Source organism: Gorilla gorilla, chromosome 6 (genome assembly GCF_029281585.2).
Source record: "Gorilla gorilla gorilla isolate KB3781 chromosome 6, NHGRI_mGorGor1-v2.1_pri, whole genome shotgun sequence".
NCBI classification, from domain to species: domain Eukaryota; kingdom Metazoa; phylum Chordata; class Mammalia; order Primates; family Hominidae; genus Gorilla; species Gorilla gorilla.
The window spans coordinates 52,411,751-52,432,219 of record NC_073230.2 but is presented as its reverse complement, the minus strand read 5'-3'; the positions used below and the strand labels follow the sequence as shown (position 1 = coordinate 52,432,219).

Genomic DNA, 20,469 nt, shown 5'->3' with positions numbered 1-20,469 from the left:
GGGCAACATAGCAAGATCCCATCTCTTCCAAAAAAAGAGGGAATAGACAGATGGCAAATAAGCACATGAAAAGATGTTCAACATCATTAGCCATCAGAAAAATGCAAATTACAACCACAAAGAGACATTACTACACATTTATTGGAATGGCTATAATAAAAAAAGTAACATCACCAAATGCTGGCAAGTATGTGGAGAAACAAGACCATACAGTGCCGGTGGGAATGTAAAATAGTACAATCACTCTGGAAAACAGTTTGGCTATTTGTTTAATAACTAAGCACGCACTACGACTTAGTGATTGTATTCCTGGGCATTTATCTTGGAGAAATGTCAATTTATGTTCAAATAAAAATCTGTACATGAAGGTTTGTAGCAGCTTTATTTGTAATAGCCAAAGAATGGAATCAGTAAAGATGTCTTTTAATGGATGAATAAACCAACTGTGGTACATCCATAGCCCAATAGCCCGGCTTCAATAAAAAGGAATGAAGTACCTTTTTTTTTTTTTTTTTTTTTTTTGAGACAGGGTCTCACTCTGTCACTCATGCTGGAGTGCAGTGGCGCGATCTCGGCTCACCGCAGCCACCACAGCCCAGGCTCAAGCGATCCTCCCACCTCAGCTTCCTGAGTAGCTGGGATTACAGGAACGCACCACTGCGCCTGGCTAATTTTTTTTTTTTTTTTTTTGGAGAGACGAGGTCTCACTATGTTCCTCAGACTCGAACTCCTGGGGCTCAAGCGATCTGCCTGCCTCAGCCTCCCAAAGTTGCTAGGATTACAGGCATGAGCCACTGCGCCTGGCCAAGGAATGAACTACCGATAACACGCAACAACCTGGATGATTCTCCAGGGAATTAAGCTGACTGGAAAAAACCAATCCCAAAAGGCTCTATGAATCCTTTGACATGCCAAAATTAGGGAAATGAAGAACAGATTAGTGGTTGCCAGGAGTTGAAGGACTGGGAATGGGAGGAATGTGGGTGTGGCTATAAAAAAGCAATGGAAGGGATCCTTAAGATGACGGGAATATTCTGTATCTTGAATTTTATTAATGTCAATATCTGGCTGTGATATTTACTATAGTTTTGCACAATGTTAGAGAAGTGGGAAAGGAACACAGGATCCCTCTGTACTATTTATTATGACTGCATAGAATAAATTTTCATGTACAATTTCTTAAAATTTTACTGTTTTCAAAATGAATTTCTCAATAATTTGTACAATGATCTCAAAAATTACCTAAAAATCTAAAAAGTAGATGATACTGTAGTTTTTTCTTTCCTTTTTTTTTGAGATGGAGTCTTGCTCTGTCGCTCAGGCTGTAGTGCCGTGGCGCCATCTCGACTCGCTGCAACCTCTGCCTCCTGCGGTTCAAGCGATTCTCCTGCCTCAGACTCCTGCTGGGGCTGGAGGAGCTCAGCCTGTAGCTGAGACTACAGGCCCACGCCACCATGCCCTGCTAACTTTTATATTTTTAGTAGAGACAGGGTTTCACCATGTTGGCCAGGCTGGTCTCAAACTCCCAACCTCAGGGGGCCCACCCACCCCGGCCTCCCAAAGTGCTAGGATTACAAGCGTGAGCCACCGCGCCCGGCCTTTTTTTTTTGAGACAGGATCTCACTGTGTCACCCAGGCTGGAGTGCAGTGGGGCAATAATCGCTCACTGCAGCTTGGACCTCCCCCAGCTCATGCCATCCTCCCGCCTCAGCCTCCTGAGTAGTTGCGACAAGTATATGTGGTATATGCCACCATACCCGGATAATTTTATTTTTTGTAGATGCTGGGTATCACTTTGGTTGCTCAGGCTAGTCTCCTTGAACTCCTGAGCTCAAGGGATCTTCCTTTCACACTCCCAAAGTGCGGGGATTACAAACGTGAGCCACCACGACTGGCCGAAATTGTGCACGTCAAATGGGTGAATTGCATGGTATGTGAATTTTATCTCAATAAAGATGTTATTTAAAGGGAAAAAGTAACTGAAATGTGAAAAGTGCGCTTAAAAAAAATAATGACGGGCCGGGCGCAGTAGCTCACGCCTGTAATCCCAGCACTTTGGGAGGCCGAGGCGGGCGGATCACCTGAGGTCAGGAGTTCGAGAATAGCCTGGCCAAGGTGGTGAAAACCCGTCTCTACTAAAAATACAAAAATTAGCCGGGCGTGGTGGCGCGTGCCTGTAATATCAGCTACTTGGGAGGCTGAGGCAGGAGAATCACTTGAACCCAGGAAGGCAGAGGTTGCAGTGAGCCGAGATCGCGCCACAGCACTCCAGCCTGGGCGACAGAGACTCCATCTCAAACAAGACAACAGCAACAAAAAATGAGCATACAGTGATCTTTATTCAACTTTCCAAGATCCAGTCCTCAGCTAATTTACAAAACTACAATAGTGTTACATACTATCCTAGGTCTACACGGCAAAGTACAGTTTGACTGTTGCAACTAGTGCTGCCTTACAAAAAAAGGCTTTATCCCTTGCCACCCATCCTAAACCCAGCTGTTCAGAGCAGCGTACCTGGAAATCAGCCTCAAAGTACGGACTGCAAGACAAGGCACAAGGAAACCCTAACACGAAGTCCTATGTTCTGGGCAAAGGGATGGGGATGGCAGGTGGAACGCACCCAGGTCAGGGCGAGGGCGCGGCAAGTTTTCTATTAAATCTCAGTAGATTACAACTCATATCCAATGTCTGATACATTTTCGAGGGAAAATGGTGCTTGAAAGATGTTTCTACGAGAAATAAGCTTCATCTCGGTCAATCTGTTCGACCCAACTTCGGGCAGCAGGTGTGGGGGCGGCGCCAAGGTCTGCGCGGTAATCCAAAGAGGCAGTCCCACCCAGGGCCACCCCAAGGCTAGATGCTCCGATGCAACTCGAGCAGGCCACACTGTCTTTCGGACAAAGCGACGCGGTCCTCCCAGGCAGGAAGGAGAGTGCGTCCCGGTCGGGAAGGACGCCGTCGGAGAGCGGCCTCCCCACGTGACGCCCGCGGCGACCTTGGGGGTCACCCTTGCGGACGCACCGCCCTCTCCCTCACATCCGCCGCCGCGCCCGCCCCCCGCTCGCCCACCGCCAATGGCGCGTCGCTCCGCGCCCCGCGCGACCTCGGAGCGCGCCCGTACCCGCCAATCTCCGCCCGCCGGGCGGGCCCCGCGGCTCCATTGGCTGCCACGGCCATCCATCAGGTCCCGTCCCTCCTACCACCCTCCGTGAGCCCCACTCCATCCAGCTCCACTCCCCTGTCACCGCGGCGCCCGCAGCACCAAGGGCGCGGCGGCCTCCCCCTTTACCGCGATCTCCAACCCCCGGCCGCCAAGCGCCGCGACACCCGGCACTGGGACGGGCGCGGCGACAGCGCACGGTTACCTGTCTCCGGCTCAGCTCCACCCGAATGAGGCGCCGACACCCCACTCCGGGGCTCCAAACTCTCGGCCCCGCCCCGGCGTATGGCGTCAACACGTAGCCCTCCCCTGGAGAAGAATGCCCTCCCCTCTTACAGAGGACCGATTCGTGACGTCACAAAGCCGCGCCGGGCGTCACAGCGCCGACTGCGCAGTTGCAGAAGCCAGGGCCAGCTGGAGCCCAGCTGTTTGCTCCGCTAGAGAGATGAGGTTGTCTATGGACTTCCAGCGGCTTCTACTATCATAAGTAATTTCTGAAAGTAAGATATCTCTAGCGCCTGGTAGGAACCTATCAAGAGATAGTTGGGTTGATGTGAAACTTAGCGCACAAAAATAAACAATTTGAATAACAGAATCTCCGTTTTTGAGATTGTCCTGGGTCAGGCTTTGTGACAAACGCTTCACCGGCGCTATTGTGTAACAATCTGTGAGACAGGTGTTCCTATCCCCGGTCTACAAATGACAGTTGGCAGTGCTGGGATCATGCCCGGGATCTTGCCTGGGTTGTCTTGACTTTAGAGCTACCTATCAAAGATAAAACGCGGCTAATTAACCTGTCACAACCTGTTGATTGTAAGATGTTCCCTATTTTAAAGTATCAAAATTTGGGGAAAGGCCGGGCGCGGTGGCTCACGCCTGTAATCCCAGTACTTTGGGAGGCCGAAGCGGGCGGATCACTTGAGGTCAGGAGTTCGAGACCAGCTTGACCAACATGGGGAAATCCCGTCTCTACTAAAAATACAAAAATTAGCTGGGCGTGGTGGCGCAGTAGCTGGTAATCCCAGCTACCCGGGAGGCTGAGGCAGGAGAGTCGCTAGAACCCGGGAGACGGAGGTTGCGGTGTGCCGAGATCGTGCCATTGCACTCCAGCCTGGGCAACAAGAGCGAAAATCTGTCTCAAAAAACAAACAAAAAAAGGGGACGTATAAGTGCTTATTATAGAACAAAGTTAGGGTAATGTATGTGACAAGGATCTAGAGACTGGAAGAGGTGAAGAGACCAAGGAACAAACTTCTGTATTCTTTTTTCCTTTTTTTAAAAAAATAAATTACGGTAAAAATGTATGTACTAAACATTTGCACCTGGGTGCAGTGGCTCACACTTGTAATCCCAGCACTTCGGGAGGTGGAGGCGGGAGGATCGCTTGAGCTCAGGAGTTCCAGATCAGCCTGGGGAACAGAGCAAGATCTCATTTCTACTAAAAATCAAGAAAATTAGCCAGGTGTAGTGGCACTCACCTGTAGTCTCAGCTAATTGGGAGGCTGAGGCAGGAGGATCTCTTGAGCCTGAGAGATTGAGGCTGCAGTGAGCTATGATTGTACCACTGCACTCCAGCCTGGGCCAGAGAGCAAGATACTGTCTTTTTTTTTTTTTTTTAATGCCATTTTAACCATTTTTAGGTGTATAACTCAGTGGCATTAATTACATTCACAATATTATGCAACCATCACCACTCAATTTCCAAAACGTTTTCATCACCTGAAACAGCAACTCTGTAAACATTAAGCAATAACTTCCTATTTCCCCTTCTCCTCTTGTCCTTCTCTCCTTTGGTAACCTCTATTATACGGTCTCTATACATTTGATTACTCAATTACTTTATGTGGGTGAAATCATACTGTATATGTCCTTTTGTGTCCACCTTATTTCATTGAGCATGAGGTTGTCAAGGTTTATCTGTGTTGTAGCATGGGTCAGAACTTCATTTCTTTTTTTTTTTTTTGAGACAGGATCTCCCTCCGTTTCAGGCTGGAGGGCAGTGGTGCCATCTCAGCTCACTGCAATCTCTGCCACCCAGGTTCAAGTGATTCTGATGCCTCAGCCTCCCAAGTAGCTGGGACTACTGGCACGCTCCACCATGCCTGGCTAATATTTTTTTCTTTTTCTTTCTTTCTTTTTTTATTTTTGAGATGGTGTTTCGTTCTTGTTGCCCAGGCTGGAGTGCAGTGGTGTCATCTCGGCTCACTGCAACCTCTGCCTGGTAGATTCAAGCAATTCTCCTGCCTCCGCCTCTCAAGTAGCTGGGATTATAGGCGCCCGCCACCACGCCCAGCTTTTTTTTGTATTTTTAGTAGCGATGGGGTTTCACCATGTTGGCCAGGCTGGTCTTGAACTCTTGACCTCAAGTGATCCACCCACCTCGACCTCCCAAAGTGCTGGGATTACAGGCATGAGCCCCCATGCCTGGCCAGAACTTCATTTCTTTTTATGGCTGAATAATATTCCATTGTATGTATATACCACATTTTGTTTATTCATTCATCTATTGATGGACACTTGGTTATTTCTGCTTTTTTGCTGTTTTGAATAATGTTGCAATGAACATTGGCTTATAAATGTTTGAGCCCATTGTGGTACCAAACAGTGGGCTCACTGCTAGATGCACATAGAAGCCAATACTATGTCATCACCTTTTGAGAAAAGGCTTTATTGTAAGGTCGACCAGCAGGGAAACCAGAGGCAATACTCAAATTTGTCTCCCCAAGATGGAATCTGGGGGCAGGTTTTATAGGCAGAAAGCAACTATGAGGGAGATGGGAAAATACAACAAGGTGTGATCTGTTTGGGTCATGCGAAGGGGCAATGCTGGATCTTTGGCTTTTAAGTTCATATTGCAGCAAAACAGGGCGCTCCATGCTTCCTAATTTGGTGTCCATTCCTCCATTTGAGTGCTTAAGTCCTGCCTGTGGTTGACTTTTGTGTTTCCACCGACACCAGGGTCAGCTATCAGGCACACTTTGTTCATCTGGGCATACTTAGGTTACATGACTTGCAGCCTGGGGATCTATTGTAACTGAAAAACAACTCATCATTTTGTTACTGATAAAAGTTGAACCAGGCTGGGCACAATGGCTCACACCTGTGATCCCAGCACTGTGGGAGACTGAGGTGGGTGGATCACCCGAGGTCAGGAGTTCAAGACCAGCCTGGCCAGCAGGGCGAAACCCCCATCTCTACTAAAAATACAAAAAAATTAGCCAGGCTGGTGGTGGGTGCCTGTAATCCCAGCTACTTGGGAGGCTGAGGCTGAGGCAGGAGAATCGTTTGAACTCAGGAGCCGGAGGTTGCAGTGAGCCAAAACCGCGCCTTTGCACTCCAACCTGGGCAAGAAGAACAAAACTCCATCTCAAAAAAAAAAAAACTGAACCAGATTCAACTGGTCCTGTGGTTACACCTGTTTATAATTCTTTTGCCTGTATACCTGGGAGTGTAATTTCTGAGTTATATGGGAATTCTGTCTAGCTTTTTCAGGAAGTGATAAATTCCCACAGTGACCGCACCTTTTTTGTTTGTTTGTTTTTGAGACAAGGTGTCAGGTTGGAGTGCAGTAGTGCGATCACAGCTCACTGCAGCCTCAACCTCCAGGGCTCAAGCGATCCTCTCAGCTCACGCTCCTGAGTAGCTGGGACAATGGGCATGCACAACCAGGCTAGGCTAATTTTTTCTATTTTTTGTAGAGACAGGATCTTGCTGTGTTGCCCAGGCTGGTCTCGAAGTCCTGGCCTCAAGCGATCCTGCTGCCTCAGCCTCCCATAGTGTTGAGATTACAGGTCTGTCTCTATTTTTTTTTTTTACTGTCTCTATTTTAAAAAAAATTACTATTGGTCAGTCATGATGCCTCACTCCTGTAATCCCAGCACTTTCAGAGGCCAAAGTAGGAGGATTATCAGCCTGAGCAACATAGTGAGACTCTGTCTCTCCAAAAAAAAAAAAAAATTAGGAGTGGTGACACATGCCTGTAGTCCTACCTATTTGGAACGCTGGGACAGTAGGATTGCTTGAGCCCAGGAGCTTGAGGTTGCAGTGAGCTATGATCATGCCACAGAACTCTAGCCTGGGCACAGAGCAAGACCCTGTTCCCCCACCTCCCCACTCCCCCCCCAAAAAATTTGGTGAGGTGTAGTGGCTTATGCCTGTAATCCCACCACTTTGGGAGGCTGAGTCAGGAGGATTGCTTGAGGCTAGGAGTTCAAGATCAGCTGGGCAACATAGCAAGACCCCATCTCTAAAAAAAATTTATTACAGCCAACTATAATAAATAGGTATGAGGTGGCATCTCATTGTGGTTTAGAAAGTATTATTATTTTTTAGAGGTAGAGTCTCACTCTGCCACCTAGTCTGGAGTGCATGAGCACAATCAGAGATCACTGCAGCCTTGAACTCCTGGGCTGGGACTGCAAGTGTGGGCCACCACGGCTCATTGTGGTTTTGATTTGCATTTCCCTAGTGGCTAATGATGTTGAGCATATTTTCATGTGGTGCTTGTCCATTTGTATATTTTCTTCAGAGAGCTGTCCATTTGAGTCATTTGCCCATTTTTAAATTGGGTTTTCTTGTTGTTATAGGAGTTCTTTATATATTCTGGATATTAAATCTAATCAGATATATGATTTGCAGATATTTTCTCCCATTTTGTAGGTTTTCATTTCTTTTTTTTTGTTTGTTTGCTTGTTTTGAGACAGGGTCTTACTCTGTTACCTAGGCTGGAGTGCAGTGGTGTGTGATCATGGCTCACCGCAGGCTTGATCTAGGCTCAAGTGATCCTCTTGCCTCAGCCTCCTGAGTAGCTGGAACCATACCACAGGTGCACACCACCACGCCCAGCTAATATTGTTATTTTATTTATTTATGTTTTTTTGAGACAGAGTCTCGTTCTGTCACCAGGCTGGAGTGCAGTGGTGCGATCTTGGCTCACTGCAACCTCCGCCTCCTGGGTTAAAGCGATTCTCCTGCCTCAGCCTCCTGAGTAGCTGGGACTACAGGCATGTGCCACCACACCCAGCTAATTTTTGTATTTTTAGTAGAGACGGTGTTTCACCATATTGGCCAGGATGGTCTTGATCTCTTCACCTCGTGATCCGCCCTCCTCGGCCTCCCAAAGTGATTACAGGCGTGAGCCACCGCACCCGGCCAATATTGTTATTTTTTGTAGAGACAGGGTCTTGCTTTGTTGCCCTGGCCGGTCTTGCACTCCTGGCCTCAAGAGATCCTCCCACCTCAGCCTCTCAAATGTGCCGGGCCTCTCTTTATCTCTTGACAATGTCCTTGGATGAACAAAAGTTTTTAATTTTGTTGTTGTTGTTGTTCCTAAGGAGTTTATCTGGGCTGTCTTGGGGGTGGAGAGGACTCTGCACCTAGAGAAGGTATTGGGTCCCTTGTTAACAAAGTGTGGCTCATGCTGGCATGGCAGGACTGGTGGGGCAGAAAGAACTTGATGGTGAAGTGGTGGAATTGATCGCTGACTGGCGGCACTTTCTGACGCAGTCTCCTTCATCTTCCTCATCTGGATGGAATGCGCCTGGCACTCTGTCACCAGGTGGTGGTGTCCACCAGGTCAGGGCCCATGTTCCCAGTGCAGGTTTTGGGTGCCACTTGGAGGATAGTGCAGCCAGATGCCCAAATTCTTCACCTGAAGAGGGTGGGTTCTCCAACACCTGCCCACTGGAGACAGTTTCCACTGAAGACTTCTTCAGCTGAGATACAAAGTGCCAGAGGCTCAAAGATTCGCATGGGGTAGAGGGTTGGTGTGCAGCTTTTGGGGGTGGTCAGGCAACACCCCCACCACCTTGTGTTCTTGATGTGTGCCCCAGGCCTTCCTGGCTTCTCTTAGTGCTAGCCACCACTCACAAAAGTTTGAAAGTTTTTAATTTTGATGTTGCTTATGTCATATCTAAGAATCCATTGCCAAATCTAAGGTTATGAATATTTACCCTTATGTTTCTTGTATGAGGTAATGGTTTTAGCTCATATTTAGATTGTTTACCCATTTTGAGTTAATTTTTATAAGTGACTGTGCAGTAGGGATCTAACTTCATTTTTTTTTTTTTCTAAGACAGGGTCTCTCCCTGTCACCCAGGCTGGAGTACAGTGGCATGATCATAACTCACTGCAGCCTTGAACTGGGCTCAGGTGATCCTCCTACCTCAGCTTCCCAAGTAGCTAGTAATACAGATGCATGCCACCACACCTGGCTATTTTATTTTATTCTATATTTTATTATTTTATTTTATTTTAAGTTTATTTTGAGACAAGAGTCTCATTATGTTGCCCAGGCTGGTCTCAAACTTCTGGGCTCAAGCAGTCCTCCTGCCTTAGCCTCCCAAAGCACTGGAATTACAGGTGTGAACCACCGCACCCAGACCAACTTCATTCTTTTACATGTAGAACTCCAATTGTTCCAGCACCATTTGTTTAAAAGACTATTTTTTTTCCATTGAATGGACTTGCACCCTTTTTGAAAATCAGTTGGCCATAGATGTTGGGTTTACTTCTGTATCATTCCAGTTTTAGTATATGTGCTGCTGAAGCAAGCACTGGGTTTATTTCTGGACTCTCACTTCGATTCCATTGGTCTATATGTCTGTCCTTATGCCAGTACCACACTGTTTGTTTTTAGGAAAACCTGTTCATTTTAAGTACCACACTGTTTTGATTACTGTACCTTTGTAGTAAGTTTTGAAATTGGGAAATGTCAGTTCTTCAGCTTGGTTCTTTTCCAAGATTGTTTCGTCTACTCAAGGCCCCTTACAATTTCATATGATTTTAAGAATTTGCTTTTCCATTTCTGCAAAAAAGGCTGTTGGGTTTTTTGTTTGTTTTTAGAGCCTAGGTTTCTCTCTGTCACCCGGGCTGGAGTACAGTAGCATGATCATAGGATCATAGCTCATTGCAGCCTTGAACTCCTGGGCTCAAGTGATCCTCCTGCCTCAGCCTCCTGAGTAGCTGGGACTACAGATATGTACCACCACACCCAGCTACTTTTAAATTTTTATATAGAGACAAGGTTTCAGTATGTTTCTTAGGCTGGTTTCAACCTCCTGTTAAGCAATACTGTTGCCTCAGCATTCTAGTGATGGGATTACAGGCACGAGCTACCATGCCTGGCCAGCTGTTGAGACCTTGATAGGTAGGCATTGTATTGAATCTGTAGATCACTGGGTAGTACTGACATCTTAACAATACTAAATCTTCCAGTCCATGAATACAGGATGTCTTTCCACTTATTTAGATTGTCTTTAATTTCTTTCAGCAATGTTTTATAGTTATCAATGTATATGTCTTTCACCTCCTTGGTTAAATTGATTCCTAGATACTTTATATTTTCCAATGCATATGTAAGTGGAATTGTTGTCTTAATTTCCTTTTCTTTTTTTTTTTTTTTTTGAGACAGTGTCTTGTTCTGTGGCCCAGGCTGGAGTGCAATGGCCTGATGCAATCTCAGCTCACTGCAACCTCTGCATTCTGGGGTCAGGTGATCCTCCCACCTCAACCTCCTGAGTAGCTGGGATTATAGGTGCACACCACCACGACCAGCTATATTTTCTATTTTTAGTAGAGATGGGGTTTCTCCATGTTGCCCAGACTGTTCTTGAACTTCTGGGTTCAACCAATCCGTCTGCCTTGGCCTCCCAAAGTGCTGGGATTGCAGGTGTGAGCCACCATGCCTGGCCTTAATTTCCTTTTCTGATTGTTCATTACTGGTGTATAGATTTTTGGGTGTTGATATTGTGTCCTGTGACTTTGCTGATATTGTTAATTAGCTCTCGTAACCTTCTTGTGGATTCTTTGAGATTTTCTATATGTAGGATTTAGTCATCTGTCAATAGAAATAGTTTTCCTTCTTCCTTTCCTGTTAGGATGCCTTTGGTTTCTGTTTCTCATCTAATTGCCCTGGCCAGAGCAGCCAGTACAATTTGAATAGCAGTGGTGAAAGTGGGAGTCCTTGTCTTGTTCCTAATTGGTGGAACAATCAGGGGAAAGCTTTCAGTCTTTCACTGTTGAGTGTGATGTTTGCTCTGGGATTTTTTTCATAGATGCCCTTTAACATGTTAAGGAAGTTTCCTCCTATTCCTAGTTTTCTGAATGTTTTCTTTTTGTCATGAAAGGGCATTGGATTTTGTCAAATGCTTTTTCTTTATCACTTGAGATAATCGCGTTTTTTCTCCCTTTCTCCTATTACTGTGATATATCACATTAATTGATTTTCTTTAAAAAAATTTTTAAGCATTTTATGTTTCTTTTTTTTGAGATGGAGTCTCGCTCTGTCACCCAGGCTGGAATGCAGTGGCACAATCTCAGCTCACTGCAACCTCCACTTCCCAGGTTCAAGCAATTCTCCTGCCTCAGCTTCCTGAGTAGCTGGGATTACAGGCACCTGCCACCACAGCTGGTTAATTTTTTTTGTACTTGTAGTAGAGACAGGGTTTCACCATGTTGGCCAGGCTGGTCTGGAACTCCTGACCTCAGGTGATCCACCCGTCTCTGCTTCCCAAAGTGCTGAGATTACAGGCGTGAGTCACCACGCCCAGCCTTAATTTATTTTAAGTTCCAGGATACATGTGCGGGACATGCAGGTTAGTTATATAGGTAAATGTGTGCCATGGTGGTTTGCTGCACCTATCAACCCATCACCTAGTTATTAAGCCCCACATGCATTGGCTATTTATCCTAATGCTGTGCCCTTCCCGGATTTTTTTTTTTTTTTTTTTTTTTGAGATGGAGTTTTGTTCTTGTCTCCCAGGCTGGAGTGCAATGGCATGGTCTAGGCTCACTGCAACCTCCGCGTCCCGGGTTCAAGTGATTCTTCTGCCTCAGCCTCCTGAGTTGCTGGGATTACAGGTGCCCACCACTACACCTGGCTAATTTTTGCATTTTTAGGAAAGGGGTTTCACCATGTTGGCCAGGCTGGTCTGGGACTCCTGACCTCAGGTGATCCACTCGCCTCAGCCTCCCAAAGTGCTGGGATTACAGGCATAAGCCACCGTGCCTGGCCTCTTTTTTTTTTTAATTAAAAAAAAAATTTTAGGCCGGGCACGGTGGCTGATGCCTATAATTCTAACACTCTGGGTGACTGAGGTAGGTGGATCTCTTGAGCTCAGCAGTTTGAAATCAGCTTAGGCAACATGGTGAATGTATCTTTAGGCAACATGTATCTTTCCAAAAAAATACAAAAATTAGCCAGGCCTGGTAGCACGACCTGTAGTCCCAGCTGTTTGGGGTGCTGAAATGGGAGGATCACCAGAGCCTGGGGGTCAAGGCTGCAGTGAGCCGTGATCATGCCACTACACTGCATCCTGGAGGATGACACAGTGAGACACTGTCTCAAATTTTTTTTTTTTTTTTTAGTAAACACAATATCTTGCTGTGTTGTCCAGGCTGGTTTTGAACTCCTGACTTGAAGTGACCCCCCCACTCCCTGCCTTGGCCTCCCAAAGTGCTGGAATCACAGGCACGCACCACCGCACCTGGCCAGCATGAATTGATTTTTTTTTTCTTTCTGAGACGGAGTCTTGCTCTGTTGCCCAGGCTGGAGTGCAATGGCGTGATCTCGGCTCACTGCAGCCTCTGCCTCCTAGGTTCAAGCGTTTTTCCTGCCTCAACCTCCGTAGCTGGGATTACAGGCGCGTGCCACCACGTCCAGCTAATTTTTGTATTTCTATTAGAGACAGGGTTTCACCATGTTGGTCAGGTTGGCCTCAAACTCCTGACCTCAGGTGATCCCCCTGCCTCCCCTCCCCTCCCCCATTCCCTTCCCTCCCCTCCCCCTTCCCCTTCCCTCCCCTCCCCCTTCCCCTTCCCTCCCCTCCCCCTTCCCCTTCCCTCCCCTCCCCCTTCCCCTTCCCTCCCCCTCCTCTCCTTTTCCCTCCCCCTCCCCTCCCCTCTCCCCCTCTCCTCCCTTCCCTCCCTCTCCTCTCCTTTTCCCTCCCCCTCCCCTCCCCTCTCCCCCTCTCCTCCCTTCCCTCCCTCTCCTCTCCTTTTCCCTCCCCCTCCCCTCCCCTCTCCCCCTCTCCTCCCCTCTCCCCCTCTCCTCCCTTCCCTCCCTCTCCTCTCCTTTTCCCTCCCCCTCCCCTCCCCTCTCCCCCTCTCCTCCCTTCCCTCCCTCTCCTCTCCTTTTCCCTCCCCCTCCCCTCCCCTCTCCCCCTCTCCTCCCTTCCCTCCCTGTCCTCCCCTCCCTTCCCCTCCCCCCCTTTCCCCTCCTCTCTTCTCTCCCCTCCCGTCTGCTCCCCTTCCCCCTTCCCTTCCCTTCCCCTTCCCTCCCTCCCCTCCCTTTCCCTCCCTCCCCTCTTTTCTTTCTCTCTCTCTCTTTCTCACCTCCCTCCCTCCCTTCTTTCTCTCTCTCTCTCTCTCTTTATTTTTGGACAGGGGTCTCACTGTGTCCTCCAGACTGGAGTGCAGTGGCATGATCATGGCTCACTGCAGCCTCCACCTCCCAGGCTCAGGTGATTCTCCCATCTCAGTCTCCTGAGTAGCTGAGACTACAGGCACACCCCACCACACCCGGCTAATTTTTTAAATATTTTTTGTAGAGATGGGGTCTCGCCATGTTGCCCAGGCTGGCCTCAAACTCCTGAGCTCAAGTGATCTGCCCACCTTGGCCTCCCAAAATGTTGGGGTTACAGGCGTGAGCCACCATGCCTGGCCATGAATTGATTTTCTTACATTGAACCTGCAGGACAGTTCTCTGGGTGGCCTTGAACTGATCCAGTTCTCCCCCACTTTCTCACTTATAGTTTTCAAGAATAACTGTAGAATGGGCTGGTATTGCAACATCCTGAGATGGGGTGAATTGGCTGGAACAGCCTGGGCTCTATTCCAGTTTCTCCTTGAAACAGGATGTCTTTCAGTGCTTTAGCCCAGTGTTTCATGTGGTCCCTGGGATAGAAAACCCTTGGCCGACTACTTTCTGGGGTGTCTCAACTGTGGTGCAAGTGGGGCAGGTACAGATGAGACTTCACTGCCTCAAGCAGCCTTCCTGAGCCTTGGGGTACTGGCTCAATCTGAATCCTAGGCTGCTGTTGTCCCTTGCTGCCTATCTATAAATAGTAAACCTGTTTCATGTGACTTATTGTGTATGTGAGGCAGAGTGTTCTGCCTCGCTGGATTCAGGAAAGTAGTAAAAGTGCAGCCCAAGAGGCAGTAGGCTGAAGTGGTAACCAGTGCACAGAGGACCTGCTTCACAGAGCCACTTGTGCATTCATGGCTAAAATCCACTGGGTCATGGTGTATAATCCTTTTGTTTTTTTTCTTGAGACAGGGCCTCGCTCTTGTCACCCAGGCTGGAGTGCAGTGGCACAATCTCGGCTGACTGCAACCTCTGCTTCCCAGCTCAAGCGATCCTCCAGTCTCAGCTTCCCAAGTAGCTGAGACCACAGGCACAAGCCAGCATGCCTGGCTCATTTTTGTATTTTCTGTAGAGATGTGGTTTCGCCATGTTGCCCAGGCCGGTTTTGAACTCCTGAGCTCAAAGAGATCTGCCTATTTTGGCATCCCAAAGTTCTAGGAATGCAGGCATGAGCCACCATGCCCCCGGCTATATATAATCCTCTTAGTATGCTGTTGGATTTGGTTTGCTATTATTTTGTTAAGGACTTTTACATCTAGAATCATAACAGATATTGGTTTGTTTTCTTGTGATGTCTTTAAATGGCTTTAGTATTAGGTTAATGCTGGCTTCATAGAATGAGTTAGGAAATGTTCCCGCTCTTCAATTTGTTGGAGGAGTTTAAGAAGGATTGGTGTTGGCTGGGCAAGGTGATTCATGCCTGTAATCCCAGCACTTTGGGAGGCCAAGGAGGGTGGATCACCTGAGGTCACGAGTTGGAGACCAGCCTGTAAATACGGTGAAACCCCATCGCTACCAAAAATACAAAAATAGCCAGGTGTGGTGGCGGGCACCTGTAATCCCAGCTACTCGGGAGGCTGAGACAGGAGAATTGTTTGAACCCAGGAGGTGGAGGTTGCAGTGAGCTGAGATCGTGCCACTGCACTCCAGCCTGGGTGACAGAGCGAGACTTCGTCTCAAAAAAAAAAAAAAAAAAGGATTGGGGATTGGTGTTAATTATTCTTTAAGTGTTTGATAGAATTTACCAGGGAAACTATTCCTGGACTTTATTTTGTCACTTTAGGTAATTTGTGTGTTTCTAGGAATTTGTCCAGTTCATGTAAATTAATCAAACTTGTTGGTATGTAATTTTTTTTTTTTTTTGAGATGGAGTCTTTCTCTGTTGCCCAGGCTGCAGTGCAGTGGCATGACCTTGGCTCACTGCAACCTCTGCTTGCCGGGTTCAAGAGATTCTCCTGGCTCAGCCTCCCAAGTAGCTGGGATTACGGGTACCTGCCACCACACCCAGCTAATTTTTTTATTTTTATTTATTTATTTATTTTGAGATGGAGTCTCACTCTGGCACCCAGGCTGGAGTGCAATGGCGCAATCTTGGCTCACTGCCACCTCTACTTCCCAGGTTCAAGCTATCTTCCTGCCTCACCCTCCCAAGTAGCTGGGATTACAGGTACGTTCCACCACACTCAGCTAATTTTTGTATTTTTATTTATTTATTTATTTTTATTTTTACTTTGGAGACAGAGTCTCGCTCTGTCACCCAGGCTGGAGTACAGTGGCACGATCTCCTCTCACTGCAACATCTGCCTCCCAGGTTCAAGCGATTCTCCTGCCTCAGCCTCCCAAGTACCTGGGATTACAGGCGCCCGCCACCACGCCCAACTAGTTTTTGTATTTTTAGTAGAGATGTGATTTCACCATGTTGGCCATGCTGGTCTCTGACACCTGACCTCTGGTGATCTGCCCACCTTGGCCTCCCAAAGTGCTGGGATTATAGTCGTGAGCCACCACACCCCCCGGTATGTAATTTTGTATAATATTCTCTTATCTTTTTTATTTCTATACGGTCGGTAATGCCTCCACTTTCATTTCTGATTTTAATTATTTGTGTCTTCTTTTTTCTGTGTTAGTGTAGGGAAAGGTTTGTTCATTTTGTTGATCTTTTCACAGAACCAACTTTTGCTATCATTGACTCTATTGTTTTTCTATCCTCTATTTTATTTATCCCTACTTTAATCTTTATTGTGTCCTTCCTTTTGCTAGTTTGGGGTTTAGTTGGCTCTTTTTCAAGTTCATGAAGGTATAAATTTGGTTATTGATTTGATATCTTTCTTCATTTCCACTATCACAAATTTTACACGTGATCTTCTTTAAATGTAGACATTTACAACTATATATTTCCCTTTGAACACTGCCTTTAACTACATCCCATAACTTTTGCTCAGTATGATTTTTCATTAAAGTATACATTCCATATTCATTCAACAAATATTTGTTTATTTGTTTGCTTTTAGAGACAGAGTTTCACTCTGTTGCCCAGGCTGGAGTGAAGTGGCACGATCTTGGCTCACTGCAACCTCCACCTCCTAGGTTCAAGCGATTCTTGCACCTCAGCCTCCCAAGTAGCTGGGATTACAGGCGCCCGCCACCATGCCCAGCTAATTTTTTGTATTTTTAGTAGAGATGGGGTTTCGCCACGTTGCCCAGGCTGGTCTCAAACTCCTGAGCTCAGGCAATCCACCGCTCCAGCCTCCCAAAGTGCTAGGATTACAGGCATGAGCCACCACAACCAGCCTTATTCAACAAATATTTATACTGGTTTGCTTCTAGGTGCTGGGGATACAGAGGTGAACACAACAGACAGGCAGGATCTATGTTATTACAGAGCTGACATTTTCAGGATGTACAAACAAGGTAGTAATTGATGGTTTGAAATCCATAGATAAAATGGTACTGTGATAGAGAGTGGCAATAGCACTTCTTTCCTTCTTTCCTTCTCTCTCTTTCTTTCTTTCTTTTTTTGTTTTTTGACCAAGTTTCACTTATAGTGGCAATAGCACTTCTTTCCTTCTTTCTTTCTCTCTTTCTTTTCTCTTTCTTTTTTTTTGTTTTTCGTTTTTTGATGGAGTTTCGCTCTTGTCGCCCAGGCTGGAGTGCAGTGGCATGATCTCTGCTCACTGCAACCTGCACCTCCTGGGTTCAAGCAATTCTCCTGCCTCAGTCTCCCGAGTAGCTTGGATTACAGGCTCCTGCCACCACACCTGGCTAATTTTTTGAATTTTTAGTAGAGATGAGGTTTCGCCATGTTGGACAGGCTGGTCTTGAACTCCTCACCTCAGGTGATCTGCCCACCTGGGCCTCCCAAAGTGCTGGAATTACAGGTGTGAGACACCGCGCCCAGCCTCTTTCTTAATTTTTGAGACAGGGTCTCATTCTGTTACCCAGTCTGGAGTACAGCGGTGTGATCTCGGCTAACTGCAGCCTCTGCCTCCCAGGCTCAAACCATCCTCCCATTTCAGCCTCCTGAGTAGCTGGGACCACAGGCACGTGCTACCATACACAGGTAAGTTTTGTATTTTTGGTAGAGACAGGGTTTCACCATGTTGCCCAGGCTGGTCTCAAACTCTTGAGCTCAGGTGATCCACCTTCCTCGGCCTCCCAAAGTGCTGGGATTACAGGCATGAGGCACTGTGCCTGGTCTCTAGCACTTAATTTTTAATTTTTACTTTATTAAATAAGCAACACATTATTTTCTGTTCTTTACTCTCAAACTCCTTTTGACTTTGATTTTTAATTTTTTATTTATTTAGTTTTTTAGAGACAGGGTCTCACTTTGTCATCCAGGTTGGAGTGCAGTGGCATGATCATAGCTCATTACAGCCTCAAACTCCTGGCTTCAAGCATTCTCCTGCCTCAGCCTCCCAAAGTGCTGGGGTTATATGCATAGGTCACTGTACCTCGCCTCAAATTCCTTTTTACCAAGTGACATATTCATATGGCTCAGAAATAAAAAGTATATTTAAAAGTTTTGTTTGTAAAGTCTCCTACCCCATGACCATCCACCTGATTATTTGTTGGCTTGCCAGACCCCTTCCCTGCTGGGGTTAACTCTTGTTGGATCATAGGGCAGTCATTTATCCTGGGGTGAGAGCAGAGGTGGAGGGAATTCAGGGGTTTGGTAGTGGCCATTTACCGACCAGGACAAGAATATTTCTATATTTTAACCAGTATAACCCTACTGGTGTATATGAGCTAAATCTTAGGTTACCTATAACCACTTACATTAGTTTCTTAAATATTCTTCCAGTGTTTTTTCATGAAGGTACAAATACCAAAGAGAGTTTACTATGTATTCTCTTCCGCATCTGCTTTTCAAATTGATGGCCAGGTGCAGTGGCTCACACTTGTAATCCTAGCACTTTGGGAGGCCAAGGTGGGTGATCACCTGAGGTTGGGAGTTCGAGACCAGCCTGGCCAACATGGTGAAACCCCATGTCTACTAAAAATACAAAAATTAGCCAGGTGTGATGGTGCACACCTGTAATCCCAGCTACTTGGGAGGTTGAGGCATGAGAATCAGTTGAACCCAGGAGGCAGAAGTTGCAGTGAGCCGAGATGGCGCCACTGCACTCGGGCCTGGGCTGCAGAGTGAGACTCTGTCTCAAAAAAAAAAAAAAAGGCCGGGTGCGGTGGCTCACACCTGTAATCCCAGCACTAGCACTTTGGGAGGCCGAGGAGGGCGGATCACAAGGTCAGGAGATCGAGACCATCCTGGCTAACACGGTGAAACCCCATCTCTACTAAAAATACAAAAAATTAGCCGGTTGTGGTGGTGGGTGCCTGTAGTCCCAGCTACTCGGGAGGCTGAGGCAGGAGAATGGTGCAAACCTGGGAGGCAGAGCTTGCAGTGAGCTGAGATTGCGCCACTGCACTCCAGCCTGGGTGACAGAGCAAGACTCTGTCTCAAAAAAAAAAAAAAAAAAAGAAAAGAAAAAAAAACAAATTGAACAGTATATCCTGGAAATCTTTCTATTTGTATAAAGCTTTTCAGTTCATAGAGAGCTTCCTGACTTTTTCCAGTTGCATAACTGCATTGTGTGGTTTCAGTAGGGATAGCTCATCAGCGTTCCATTTGGTATTGGCTGGGGCAGCTCCACTGGGACTGCAGGATCCAAGATGGCTTCATTCCAATGACTGGTCCAATTGGGTGGGCTGGACCTCCTGTCAGCTGGGTTCCAAGCGAATGAAAATGGAAGCTGCAAGGTCTCTTGTGGCCTAAGCCCCAGAAGTCATATAGCTTCTCTTCCACTGCATTGAATTGGTCAGAACAAACCACAGGGCCAGTTCAAATTCAAGTTGAGGGAAAATAGACTCCACCCCTCAGTGGGAGGAACAGTATGTGTTTATAGGGATTGGAGGAATTGTCAGCAGTGGTCTTTGCAGACAGTAACACACCGAAGCCCAATCAAGGTTCACGTCTTTTTTGGTATTATGCATCTTTTTATTTATTTTTTTGAGATAGGGTCTCCCTCTGTCACCCTGGCTGGGTGCAATGGTGCGATTTTGGTTCACTGCAACCTCCACCTCTTGGACTCAAGCAATCCTCCCACCTCAGCTTCTTGAGTAGCTGGGACTATAGTCACACAACACCACTCCTGGCTTAACTTTTGTATTTTTTGTAGAGGTGGGATTTAGCCATGTTGCCCAGGTTGGTCTTGAACTTCTGGGCTCAAGCGATCCACCCACCTGGGCCTCCCAAAGTGCTGGAATTATAGGTGTGAGCCACTGCGCCCAGCCTTGGTCTCTTTTAAACTAGTACATTTCCCCCACTTTCTTTATCTTCTCTCTCTTCTTGACTTTAATTTTTGAAGGGCTGAGGCAAACTTTCCCATACTCTGGATTTGCCTTATTGTTTCCTCTAACTTTGCCCTCTATCTCCTAAATTTCCTGTAAACTGCAAGATGGGATAAAAGACCTGCTTAGATCAGGTTAAATGCTGTTAAGGACAGGTGCTCACGCCTGTAGTCCCAGCACTTTGGGAGGCCAAGGTGGGCGGATCACTTGAGCCCAGGAGTTTGAGACCAGTCTGGGCAACATAGTGAAATCGCATCTTTACAAAAAAAATACAAAAATTAGCTGGGCATGGTGGCACGTGCCTGTAGCCCTAGCTACTGGGGAGGCTAAGGTGGGAGGATGGCTTGAGAGGCCGAGTCTGCAGTGAGTGAAGATCACACTACTGCATTGCAGCCTGGGCAACTGAGTGAGACTCCACCTCAAAAAAAACCCAAACCGGGCTGGTGCGGTGGCTCACACCTGTAATCCCAGCAGTTTGGGAGGGCAAGGCGGACAGATCACTTGAGGCCAGGAGTTTGAGACCAACCTGGCCAACATGTTGAAACACCGTCTCTACTAAAAATACAAAATTTAATGGGGCATGATGGTGCGCGCC

General features: G+C 46.9%; 1 protein-coding gene across 4 annotated transcripts in view; it reads right to left on the bottom strand.

The window, feature by feature from the left end:
• The window catches only part of OGDH (oxoglutarate dehydrogenase), a 101,819-nt gene extending 98,282 nt beyond the window's left edge, over positions 1-3,537 (bottom strand). Inside the window, exon 1 of one of the 4 annotated variants that reach the window (XM_031013546.2) lies at positions 3,366-3,537. The gene's annotated coding sequence lies outside the window, so the exon portion shown is untranslated. The remainder of the gene's footprint in view (positions 1-3,365) is intronic. The other 3 variants (XM_031013545.2, XM_031013547.3, XM_031013544.3) reach the window with 3 other exon arrangements.
• Between the last annotated feature and the right edge of the window lie 16,932 nt (positions 3,538-20,469).